Below are 13,886 nucleotides of genomic sequence, written 5' to 3' on the forward strand. Positions count from 1 at the left end.
GATATTTGTTTAAACACAGATATTTGTTCTCGGGTCTTGGATGTGCCCGTAAAATGGCAATAGGCCATTATTACATTGGGACTAACATAACACTCTGGCGAAAAGTGGGTGCAGCAATGCACCTCTGCCTACCCCGCAAGGGAGTACATTAGTACAAGGCGTGAGTGCGTGTTTTTTTTTTTCATAAAATATCCATAAAACTACTAGGGTCAACCTAGGATCTGGGCACATCGTGTCCCACTTGCCTCAGTTGACCTTACACAAAATAAGTAAACTAGTACTTTAATTTAGTATAATGCAATATACTTACAGCTTTCAGAAGCACATCAGGAAAGTTTACCTGCTCCCCGCCAAGTTATGCAGAAAGGATATCGCGATCGGGGACTCGCCAGCTCCACTATATTCAGTGCATGCATGAATTCTGAGCTAAATTACCACCCTGTGTTATATTTCCCCGGAGGCCCCCGCGCACTCTGCACTAACAAGTTTCTACTCTATGGCCGTGGGAGGGAATTCCCACTTTTCAATTACATACACATTTGAGACTTTATTTAGACATTCTTTGTCCCTGCGCGTCTTTTGTAAGAGTCCTTTTGTCCTCTGTTTATTAAAGGCGCCTTGGAGAAGGCTTTATATGAACGAGTGACGTAGATTTTGCAAGTTGCACGAGTTGTAGTTAGTCGTCGGTCGTTTAAATGAAGGTTTTGTGAAATTGTGTATCTCGAAAAAGTCGAGCATATTTTTTGCTGAATCATTTATTAAGTAGCTACATTTAATAAACATTTCAGTAAATAGCAGAGTCATTAATATAATTTCTTTAAATGCGCTGTATGTAACCACGTAGGGCTATGAAGGTATAATTGAGTATAGATATTAAAACTCAAATCTCAATAGATCAAACAAACAAACATTAGGAAGAAACACAAATAAAGCTTTTAATTATAATCAGAAGAACTTAGATAGTTGGTGTTAATATTTAACACTTTACCGTAGGTTACCTTGCAAATGCTAACTTTTACTGCAACCTCACGCAACCTTATTCAGCTTATTGTTTCTCCGGCCTGCAACAGGCATAGTCACGACCGGTCATTTCATATAATGGCTGGATGCCCACATACCTACCCGGCTACCACCTCGCCGTTCTATCTAATGGCTAGCCTGATAGCGCATACAGACGATTTCTCTAGCATTTCTCAGAGGAAGCCAACAAATTTATATTAATGAAAATTACTTGCTTAACTTAACAGCCCAGATGAGGTAATTTTTTAAAACTTGCCATATTTGCCCTTTTATCCTAGGAGATTGTGCCTCGTATAAATATAACATAACAAATTCGTTTCAAATAATGGAATTATGTCAATGAATAGGAATCCTAAACGATGCTGTAAGTTGGCATATTTATTTAGAAATATTGGCAGGAAAATATAACATAATGGGGTAAACTGGTGATCTGGCAACACCATTCTTCATGCAAACGTTGAATTCAATATGGCGGCTGAGTAAACCAATCACAAGAGGGCTTGATCGGACATGTGATGATCAAGTGGCGCCATCTAGGAGTGGGTTGCCTTTGCATCCCCATTAGACAAAAAAATATCTATCGGGACAATGTAAAATGTAATAAAGTTTTGTAGGTTTCGGCTATGTTATACAGTATACTATACACACGTTTTGGTAAATAAATATGTCAGTTAATAATAAAAAAACTGATTTTGTTTACTGAATACCTAAAGCAGTTTTTTATTCAATCAATCCCATCATTCGTTTTGTAAATTATGTGTAGTATGGTTTGACAGATATTTGTTCTCGGGTCTTGGATGTGCCCGTAAAATGGCAATAGGCCCGCCCCCTATTACATGGGACTAACATAACACTCTGGCGAAAAGTGGGTGCAGCAATGCACCTCTGCCTACCCCGCAAGGGAGTACATTAGTACAAGGCGTGAGTGCGTGTTTTTTTTTTTTTTTTTTATGGTTTGAACTTTGCTGTTATTGAATTAATAAGTAATAAGTAAGTTAAATAATCAGATTATAAAAAGGGTACTAGTAGTACTACTTTTTCGTCTTACTACTAAATTTAGGTACTACGAGCTACGAGTACCTAAATTGTAAGACATCACAGAATGACCCCCATCACCTTCCGGTTAACTATACATATATACCACTTTTCAACATCCCCTACATTAACCCGCAAATTCATAGACCGCATTGTAAATATACAACAAGGTTAAAATTAACTTAGAAACACTCGAGTTTCGTCTCTTTACGTCCCTCAAAAAGTTAAAATTCGTATATCACAACGTCAATTTTAAAACTTTTTATAGTGTTATAAAGTTCTATGAATTCGGGGGTTAGTTTTTCGGTACGCGGTACGTATCGTATCGTAGATAAAATACCTAAACACCTATACAGGATAGCAAGATAACAATTACAAAAAAGGCCTCTTTCAAATCACGCCACTGGATGCGATCTAAGCTTTACGCATCCAATCATCACCCGCCACCTTTCGTAAGTCGCCATTCCATCTAGGCGGAGGGCGTCCTACATTTAAGTCTTAAGTTTGCCTAATCGTAGTCTCCATTTCAGAACACGATTACCCGTCGGTTATCGGTTCTTCGGCAATTTGAATAAAGCTGCCTACAGACAGGCCAAACGAACGTCAACGAACGGTTATCGTTGACCTTCGTTGTTGCAATCTGCCCTGTATTATGTATGATAAATATCCATCGTTGGGCGTTCGTTGGGCCGGTCTTACGCAGCTTAACAACAATACAGCTTATTTACCACTTATGTATCGTTCTTGGGTTAGGAACTTTATCATCATGTTCCTATGAATATAAATATCGTGGTTAGCCTTACAAAGACTACAAAATATTATCCCAACGGGCGAGTGCGAAGCGGCTGAAACTAGAAATATTTGGTAATATCCGGTGCAACCCGGAAAGTAACTGCCTCGTAAAACTTTAATGAAAAGTTTAGTTAACTGCGTTATTTTATAACTCTGTGGGTAACTTTTTATTTTTATACAATTTTTGTACACTTTAAATTAAATGGAGAAAGAAATTAAGTGCCATATCTTTTATATCTTTTGTTGCGAGAACGAGGAGGTGAATTTCATTTCGATGAAAGATTGGTACATTTATGGATTAAAATCAGATTAAAATAGACATAGCCGGTTAGGTTCTAATGCACGCACGAAAACTTGCTCATAATATACAAGGTCATTATACATAATAATATACTTAATATTATAAGTAGGTACCTAAAGCAGTATAGGTTGGTATACATACCTACCTACATAATATGCTGTACTTGTAGCTATCCACTTTCTAGTCTAGAATTTCTCGTGGTCCATGCCTGAATAGGTCTAATTTGGTGCAATCTTCTCGTAATGGGGATCCGCTCCTATTTCTCGAATGAATGCGACACGGTTCCTGGAATACAGAATTTTATAAATTCAACCCCATTTACTTTCCATTACTCGTTATTATTCTAGTAAGAAAACCTACCTAAATTTATAATTTATTTATTAATTAATTAATTAATTTATTTATTTATTAATGAAGCATGGAAAACCAACAGCATGGAATTATAGAACTAGGAATAGTTAAATTAATAGTAACAAACATGCCAGTTAAAGGTTTTCACATATAGAAACCTTATACTTTACTTAAAATTTACGATTAGCATCACAGTGAGCTAACAAATTTATTAATAATGTGGTCCTTAATTGAGTTATAACTACTATAAAATAGATCAACACCGGTATTGCTACATAGACGGTTGTATGTTTCGGCAGCTCTAATCACAAAAGTGTTATGTCTATAATTGCTATTTGAGCGAGGGATGGAAAGGAGGGGCCGAGAGCGGGTCCTCCTGGTTGGAATCCGCAAGCCGAGTTTGTTAAGTAAGTCTGGGCAGTCGACTTGGCCACGAAAGGTTTTCACCAGAAAAATTACATCATTTATGTCTCTACGTAATTTGAGAGGTAGAAGATGCAATTTGACACATCGTTTGTTGTAACTAGTCCATACTTGGGAGTTTGAATTTGAAACCTAAGTATCTTACAATTTTTTTTTGGATACGTTCAAGCCTCCCAATGTATAAATCGTACTGCGGATTCCAAATTTGTGACGCATATTCAAGGTGGCTTCGGACGTAGGCACAATACAGTATTTTAATAGTTTTCATATTTCTAAAGGGCTTAGAAGATCGCATTATGAAGCCAAGGGATCGTGAAGCTTTATTGAGAATGCTATCTATGTGGAGATCAAATACTAATTTTGGTCGTGAATTACACCCAAATCCTTAGTAGCAGTAAGTTTAGATATTATCTTATCCTGTAGTGTGTAAGAAATTGGGAACACATTAACTCTCCGTGTATATGTTAATAGGAAACATTTTTCAACATTAATATCGAGCTTATTCATAACACAGTAAGCGTCAAACCTACGTAGATCCTCTTGGAGAAGCATCTCGTCGTCCGCGTTATTCACAACTCCAAAAACCTTCATATCATCAGCAAATAGTAGGTGATTGGAATGGTGAAAACACGTACCAATATCGTTAATGAAAATAATGAACAGGAGTGGCCCTAAAAGGGATCCCTGGGGTACTCCAGATGGGATGCTCATCCAAGAAGATGTGAATCCATTCAGTACAACGGCCTGAGACCTCGCAGTGACGTAAGACCTGAAGAACGATAACAAGCAGCCCCGAACACCTATGTCCTGTAGCTTGCATATAAGCAGTGAGTGGTCAATGCGGTCGAAGGCCTTGCTATAGTCCGTATATATAACATCAACCTGGTTACGAGTATCCATCTTCTCCGTAAGGTAGTCGTTGAACAGACAAAGGTTGGACACTGTGGAGCGGCCTTTCAGGAAGCCGTGCTGGGATGGGCTAAATGAGTATTTAAGGCAAGGGTATAGCTGATCGTGGATGAGACGCTCAAGGATTTTAGCTAAGAGACAGAGTTTGGAGATAGGCCTGTAATTTTCAACCTTATTTTTAGTGTTCTTTTTGTGAATAGGAGAGATAAATGCACGTTTCCAAATAAGTGGCATTACACCCTCTGTTAAAATTTTACGAAAGAGTAATGTGACAGGCAGAGATAATTCAGAAACACAAGATACGATATAAGATAGCGGGCAATTCATCAGGACCTGCAGATTTGCATAGGTCCAGAGAGCGTAGAAGTTGTTCAACTGCATGGGAAGAAATGTCGATGCATGAGATGTCACCGATAGTAGGCTTGTCTGCGTTGTCCGCGATTGGGCAATCGTTACTAGTATTACAACTCAGGAAAGTTGAGTGGAAGAACGAGGCAAAAAGTTCGCTAATACCATGGCCAGAGTCACTAAACTTATCACCATATGTCATAGTAGAAGGGTATGTGCAATTGGATCTTATGCTTTGGGTTATTGTTAACAGACTCCTCTATTTTTGATATGTATCTGGAATAACATATTCGCTCAGTTTCGATAGCTCTGGCACGAACTGTTTTAAATGACTGAAGGTCAGATATGTTACCGTAAACTTTATATTTCCTATGGTACTTTAGTTTTTCTTTTAAAATTTTGATTAGTGCGGGACTATACCACGGTGGGTACCTATCGAGTGAAGGATTACGGGTCGGTACATATTGGTCGCGAAATGAATAAATTTTCTGATAGAATATCTCAAGAGCAGTCTCAGCGTCCACCTTCAGAAACTCACTCTCCCAGTTTACACTACCAATGCATTGTCTTATCTGCGGGAAGTCGGCACGAGAGTAGGCGAAAACTTTACGAGCTTTAGTAGGTAGAAACGGACCAACTTCGATGGGGTAATTAACTAGGAGCGCTCGGTGGTACGGATCCTCGGGTACCAGTGGGTCAGAGCACTCCAGAACCACTGTGTGATCCTGAGCAAATATTAAATCTAGGATACGCCCAAAGTTGTTAGTTATGCTGTTATACTGACGAAGGTTATTGAAGTTCATTGAATCAATGAGAGTAAGTGCATTATCCCCGCACAAATCAGTTGCACGTAGCCCATCGCTATCAGGAACCTACGTGATTGAGCTCATATTAAAATCACCCAATAGGAGGGTGAATTTCCCGCGGCCAAAAATTGCGTGGCATCAATGAAATCGGTACTAAAAAACCAAGTTATAATTTTCTAATATTTTTTTCCGGTTAAGTGAAATAGTTATCTATGTGTAGCACTAAATATTGTATTAATAGGATTAATGGATATTTTTAAATAAAATATTAAACCTCCAAATCTTTCATTGCCGTGTCTGTCCCCACGTGATCACGTTTTTTATTATTCTTCATAGAAAAAAAATTATTGCGTATTGATAGTTAAACTTAGTTTCATTTGACACATTAATAGTTAAAGTATTGTCACGGAATACATTTATTGAAATATATAAAGAATATAACGAACGGTAAGTGAAAATTCATGTGTCCCAGAACTTCTGTTCATCGCCGTGTCCTAAACATGATCAAGGATATTGTTTTACCTATGTACTTGGGTGCCCCTCTGAGTGCGCTAATCGTTTCTTACAAGTGTCGCCTAACTGCTAGACGTGGCAGGAGGTTCATCGGTGCCCGCGTTTTTGCGCAATAGTGAAAATCAGCAAAATTTTTGGGGACTGGACAATTTTTCTTTCATTGCCGTGGATAGATATAACTTCTATAAAATTAAGTTTGTCTTCTAGAATAAGCATTCAAAAGAAAGCTTTTTGAAAATATTTACCTTATAAAGTGTTTATTTCTTCGAATAGTTAATACTTTTTTAGTTATTTATATTTAATGCCTTGGTTTTCATCGCCATGCTTTCATTTCCGTGGCTTCCGTGGCCAATATTTGCTATGGCAATGAAAAAAAAGCCACGGCAATGAAAAAAATTTCATTGCCATGTCTTGTTAAATAATTTGTATTCATTGCCGTGGTTAGGTTATTCATTTCCGTGGCCAGATTATTCATTTCCGTGACTTATGTTTTCATCGCCGTGGTATGTATGATTAGGCAAAGTAACATATCTTTACCATCTTTTACCTGTAATACAGGTAATACCGATCACTGACAATACCTACAGGACTAGTCAAATTACCTCTTTTTGCAGTGCGTTAAAACGGGTGCGTATCGCGATGTATAAAAACGAAATATATAATATTACATTAATAATAACAATCACAACATTATTATAATGAACTCTCTCTCTCTCTCAGCCTTCCGTAGTCCACTGTTGGACATAGGCCTCTCCTAACGATCGCCACCCCAAACGGTCACCCGCCATCTGCATCCAGCGGCTTCCCGCTACCTTCCGCAGATCATCAGACCAACGGGTTGGGGGGCGACCGACACGCCGTTTGCCGACACGGGGTCTCCACTCCAGAACCTTTCTACTCCAGCGGTCGTCGGCTCTGCGGGCTACGTGGCCAGCCCATTGCCATTTCAGCGTGCTAATCCTTTTGGCTATGTCGGTAACTTTAGTTCTCCTGCGGATTTCTTCATTACGAATCCTATCTCGCAGGGACACGCCTAACATAGCCCTTTCCATAGCACGCTGAGCAACTCTGAGCTTGTGGATAAGCCCTTTGGTGAAGCACCACGTCTCGGCTCCGTAAGTCATCACTGGCAACACGCACTGATTGAAAACTTTTGTTTTCAGACACTGAGGTATGTTTTCAGTGAAGATGTGTCGTAATTTCCCGAACGCTGCCCATCCGAGTTGGATTCTACGAGCTACCTCTTTATCGAAGTTGGATTTACCTAATCGGATCACTTGTCCTAGGTAGGGATACTGATCAACAACTTCGATGGTGACACCTCCTACAGTTACGGGCGATGATGAAACATGTTCGTTCGACATGACCTTTGTCTTGTCCATGTTCATTTTCAGCCCAACTTGTTTAGAGGCATCATTGAGGTCTGTGAGCATTTCGCCCAACTCCTCCAGCGTTTCCGCCATAATAACTATGTCATCAGCAAATCGTAGATGAGAGATATATTCGCCATTGACGTTAATGCCCAGTCTTTTCCACTCTACAAGCTTAAAAACATCTTCCAGTGCACAGGTGAACAGTTTCGGAGAAATAACATCTCCCTGTCTCACGCCCCTTTGCAACTGGATCGGTTTTGTGCTATGTTCGTGTAATCGAACTGACATTGTGGCAGCATTGTACATACATCTCAACACCTCGATATAGCGATAGTCTATATGGCACCGCTGAAGGGATTGAAGCATCGCCCAGAGCTCAATAGAATCAAAGGCTTTCTCATAGTCCACAAACGCTAGACATAAAGGTAGATTATACTCCTCGGTCTTCTGTATAACCTGCCGAAGCGTGTGTATGTGATCTATGGTACTATAGCCTTTTCGGAACCCGGCTTGTTCGGGTGGATGGAAGTCGTCGAGTCTTTGCTCGAGACGATTCGTAATAACTCTCGAAAACAGTTTGTACACATGGCTCAGAAGTGCAATGGGTCTATAATTCTTCAATAGGGCTTTGTTGCCTTTCTTGAAGAACAAAGTCACTACACTTCTGCTCCATGCCTCCGGGCTTGTGCCTTCGAGTATGACGGAATTAAACAGCCTCCGAAGTGCTATTAAAATCGGTCTACCGCCGGCTTTCAGAAGTTCTGTCGTTATTCCATCATCTCCCGGAGCTTTGTTGTTTTTTAGCTGTTTGAGAGCTATACTAATCTCGTCTAGACTGACGTCCGGAATATCTTCGGTATAGTGTCGGGTGAGTGGCGCTCGGCTGTCGTGAGCACCGCTGGTAATAGGGTTTTGTGTTGTGGTGTATAACTGTCCGTAGAATCTCTCAATTTCTCCCAGAATTTCGGGCACTGATGAAACGGTGTTGCCAGTGTCGGTCTTCAGTTGGGTCAACAGAGTCTGCCGAACAGATCGATCTCTAGCAAAGACTTTGGAGCCCTTGTTTTGCTCTATTGCGTCTTGAATGCGCTTGCAATTGTAGCGTCTCATATCGCAACGTCTTGCTTTGGCGATCTGTCTGTTTAGACGTCTGTATTCGACCATATCAACTGAAGACTGCAACCTCATTTCTCTCCGTTCTCTTATGAGACTCAGAGTCCCATCTGAGAGTTTTTGAGGTCCTCGGTTGGTTCGGGACGAAAAATATTTCGATCCTACCTCTCGGACAGTTTCCACAAACCTATTGTTTAAATCGTCAACTGTAACGCAATTCTCTAAACATATCAGGCGGTCGCAAAGCTCAGACTGAAAGCTTTCGGGATCCTGGATTTGAGCAGGAGTAGGACGGAGCGTGGACTTCATTAGACGGGAGCGTTCTATTTTGCAGTTTATATTCAAAGTGCCTCTTACGAGTCGGTGATCGCTGCCGGTCTTAACCCTACTGATCACTGAGACATCATTGAATATGTGCTTCTTATCCGTCAATATGAAGTCGATCTCGTTTTTAGTCTTCCCATCGGGGCTAATCCACGTCCACTTCCTTTGTGGCTTCTTCTTGTAGAAGGAGTTCATCATATAGAGGCCCTCCTTCTCCAAGAAGTCAGCCAGCATTTGCCCACGATGGTTCCTGACTCCAAATCCATGTGACCCCACTTTCGTCTCGCCGCCTTCTTGTTTTCCGAGTTTCGCGTTAAAGTCTCCCATCACCACCGTGAAATGAGTAGTGAACTTACGCAGGGCAGACGATACGTCTTCATACGCAAGTTCGACCTCATCATCGGTGTGCTTAGATGTGGGTGCGTAAACCTGTATGACCTTCATTGAGTATCGTTTAGATATTCTCAGGATGAGGTACGCAACCCGTGTCGACACACTTCCGATTTCAACGATGTTGTTGACGAGGGACTTGTTGACGATGAACCCGACACCCCCTTGGGACAGTTGGTCGCCCTCCCGGTGGTACAGCAAGTTTCCGGACTGGAGAATTTCCGTATCCTCTCCCTCTCGTCGGACTTCGGATAACCCTATAATGTCCCATTTTAACTTGCTGATTTCCTCTTCCAGCTCCTCTATCTTCACGGCTTCCCTCAGTGTCCGTGCGTTATATGTTGCCAGGTGCAAGGGTCGGTTGGGCTGGTAGCCGACTCTCTGCCGGAGATTCTTCGCACCCCCTGCCCCGCCGTTACCGTGACCGCTACCGGAGTCCGGGATAGCGGGGCTGCCGGGGACTGGGGGCCGGGGCTTTGTTTTTTCCATCATTAGGAGGTGTATTTGCCATAATCACCGCGCTTGGCAGGCGTGTTGGTGATTCTCCTTTTTTACGGCGGGAGATCGCCGCCTCTGCTAGGAGAGGAGGTCGGGTCGATTTACCGCCGCCCGACATTCGGCGTTGTCACTCGTTAGCATAATGAACGTTATGTATAAATAAGATCGGTGGTAGCTCAGTCGGGTAAGCGCCCGCTTCCCACGCCAATGATGCGGGTGCGAATTCCGGCACTGACATGTACCAATGTGTTCCTTTGAATTTAAATACAATGTATACCACTTACGGTGAAGGAAAACATCGTGAAGAATCCTGCATATCTACCTATAGATTTAGCACATCTAGATAATATGTGAGCCCACCAACCCGCTGTGGACCAGCGTGGTGGGAAATAGTCCAAGCTTAGAAAGGCAGCTTAGACCTTGGGGATATGCACATTGCACAAAGGTCCCATTCGAGAGAGCCAGGTGCAGGTACTTAGTAAAAAACCATAGTTTATAGTACTTACACCTCCCACAGGTAGTAGAATAGAATATAATAGAACAAACATCTCTGCAGGAACTCAGCAGGATGCTAAGTGGCCTTAATGCTGCTTGCACCGTGTAGGCCTCCGTATGAACTTGGGCAAGACAAAAGTCATGTAGAATGTTCACATAAAACCGGAGCCGGTGATCGTTCGTGAGACAACTATCGAAGTTGTGCAATAATAATAACCTGAGGCAGACTATTCAGCTAGGCAGAAGCAACTTCGACAAGAAGGCTGAAAGGCGCATCCAACAGTCTTCAACCATTGCGCCCTGCCAGTTATGACATATGGTGCATATACGTGGACACTAATGGTGGGACTGGTCCACCGATATATAGTCACTCAGCGTGCTATGGAGAGAGCTATGCTTGGGGTTTCTCTAATGGATGGTATCAGAAAAGAGGTTATACGTCAGAGGACTAAGGTTACCAACATAGCTGTCAAAATATGCAAGCTTAGGCAGGTAGCCGGTAGTGGCTGGATTCGGAAGACCGAGGACCGAGTGTTGTGGCGCTCCTTGGGAGAGGCCTATGTCCAGCATTGGATGATTATAGGCTGATGATGATAATGTACATGTACATTTCATATTATTATACCAATTAAAATATACTATGATTTAGCATAAAGTTAATAAAATATCACATAATCTGTTAAATTACACAACACCATCAAAACCTCTAGCACCACAACCTAAAGATAGGTGGGATGACGAGAAAAGCGAGGAGGAGCGGTTAAGTGCACATTTTAAGTTCATCAAAAGCGAAGCGGGGCTACATGGGGAGACGCTCTATGTTTAGGTTTTGGTGCAAGGAGTTTTGACTGCGTTATTATTATTGGCGCTATGTAGGGAGACGCTTAGCTGACCAACATGTGCACCAAACCGCACCTATCTTTGTATTTTGGTGCTAGGTGTTTTGCCGGTGTTGTTTAATTCAGCACAGATTATGTCATATTATAGTATATTTTATGAATTTTACATAAAATGAACAGTATACGAATTGTATATTATACCTTATGAAAATATAGATGTTATAGGTAAGGTTTATCATATGTTGTGAACGTTATTAGTGTGAAATGAAACATTTTGTTTTATACGTCGCAATACAGACCCCACAATGCTACTTAGAGAATTCCATACTATATTCTTATTTTTTTATACATACTGTCGTTCTTTCTTTCGTTCCAATATCTATCCAAATATTTCTGCCATACATACACTGTCTAAGTTTGCGTTTCCCACACAGTCTTTTTAAAAAATTGCAGTGGATTGATTCTTTCATTTGCATTGTATACAGTTCTTTCATTGCCGTGGAAGTTTGTTTCATTGCCGTGGGCCTTTGTTTCATTGCCGTGGACGCTTGTTTCATTGCCGTGAACGCATGTTTCATCGCCGTGGCACGAAATTTTTAATCATCCGTATCTCATTCAGTTTTTAACTTATCTGCTACCCATTTAGTAAGAACACTAACGTTAACAAAAACTTTAATAAAAGCGTTTTTCTAATATAAAAAACCTTAAGATAAAAAAGTCCACGGAAATGAAGATTTTTTAGGACTTGTTGAAATCCACCCAGGAGAAACTTGTCTCGGGTAAATGTGTTCATTAACAACGTTAGTTCATCGGTGAAATTAGATAATTGAGTGGAAAAGCTGTTACCATGATTCTGATTGCAAAGATATAAAATACAAATATGGAGTTTGCAATGAGGAAAAGATACGGTTACCCAGAGATCCTCGGCAGAGGACCGCCAGGACAAGTTGGAGCTAGCGTGGAGTTCACGTTTGACAGCTATCAACACTCCGCCACCGAGTGACTGGCCTGTGGCTGCGTAGTCACGGTCCCTGCGCCACACTAAATACCTACTGTCGAATAATTCAGCATCATTAATACTGTCTAAAAGCCATGTTTCTGATATTGTAATTACATCGTAATTATTAAGCAGTACATTACGTAAGAATATATTAGTCTTCGTCCGAAGCCCCCTAGCATTTTGGTGATATATATTAAGATATTTAGTCATTTAAGTGTAAGAGTACGTAGACTAATTAACAGCGTAACGTATGTTATTAACTTATTATTATGAAACCCATCCAAGCTTAAATACACGTCCCATTCATACAGTGATAGCAATTTAGAAGCAGCATAAATCATAGAAAAATAAAAATAATAACGATGATAATTAGTTAGCGACAGAAATGAATATGCTAGGTCGCATAACTTAGTATGTAAGTTAAGTTTATATATGATTTTTACAAAATCCAGCAATAACAGTCCGCCAATAACGTTCAATACATTACTCAGCAATAGCGACAACAGAAAAAGCCAACAGAAACAATGGTATGCGAACATAGAAACGGCAAATATAAAATAACAAGATGTTCCATTTTTATCTAGTTTTGTGCATTGAATAATTAAAAGCATAACATACCTAGTATAAAACTTATCTATGTTTAAATACAAGTACCATTCGTAATAACAATTCATTAGAAGCAATAAAATGCAACATAAAAAACAGTGAGACAATAAAATATAATTAGCATAGTGCTTAAGTGAACCTGGATTGATCCACATATTAGCGTACGAGTAGTTAGGACTTAGACAAGTAAATTCATCAATAAACCATCCCATCGTCAACTTGAGCGACATCAGAAGTTGGCGGGTAATATTATAATATTCTAAATAATAGAAATACATTTTAAACTCAGGTTTGAGCTTTATTACAAGAGCGTAGCGGGTCAATTTAGCGAGAAGCGTATGCAGTAAACAGGTAACAGTCAGTAGCAAGTAAAATAATAACTTGAATAGGCGAATAGATAAGGTCACAGTGGTTTTAATAATGTTGAAATAGTTAAAAACAAGTGATTAAGTTTTTTACATTCAATTGAAAAATAGGGGTTCGTTAATGATCTATGGTCCTCAAAATACATTACGGATGAGTTGATATGAACTATGCAACATCTGTTTTCTTCGTGATTTCGAGGAATCTCGTATCTAATCAAAGTTTCTCATGTTCAGTATGTTTGGTACATTGACCTTAGGACGGGAATTACAAAGATAACATTCCACCTTGAAATAAACATACATGCTTACCTACCTACTTAGTAAATTGTAGTTATCACTGCCTACCTAATTTTATTAGTGTTTATAATAGGACGCGTCCGTGGCA

The sequence above is a fragment of the Plutella xylostella genome, chromosome 10 (genome assembly GCF_932276165.1).
Source record: "Plutella xylostella chromosome 10, ilPluXylo3.1, whole genome shotgun sequence".
In the NCBI taxonomy this organism is placed as follows: domain Eukaryota; kingdom Metazoa; phylum Arthropoda; class Insecta; order Lepidoptera; family Plutellidae; genus Plutella; species Plutella xylostella.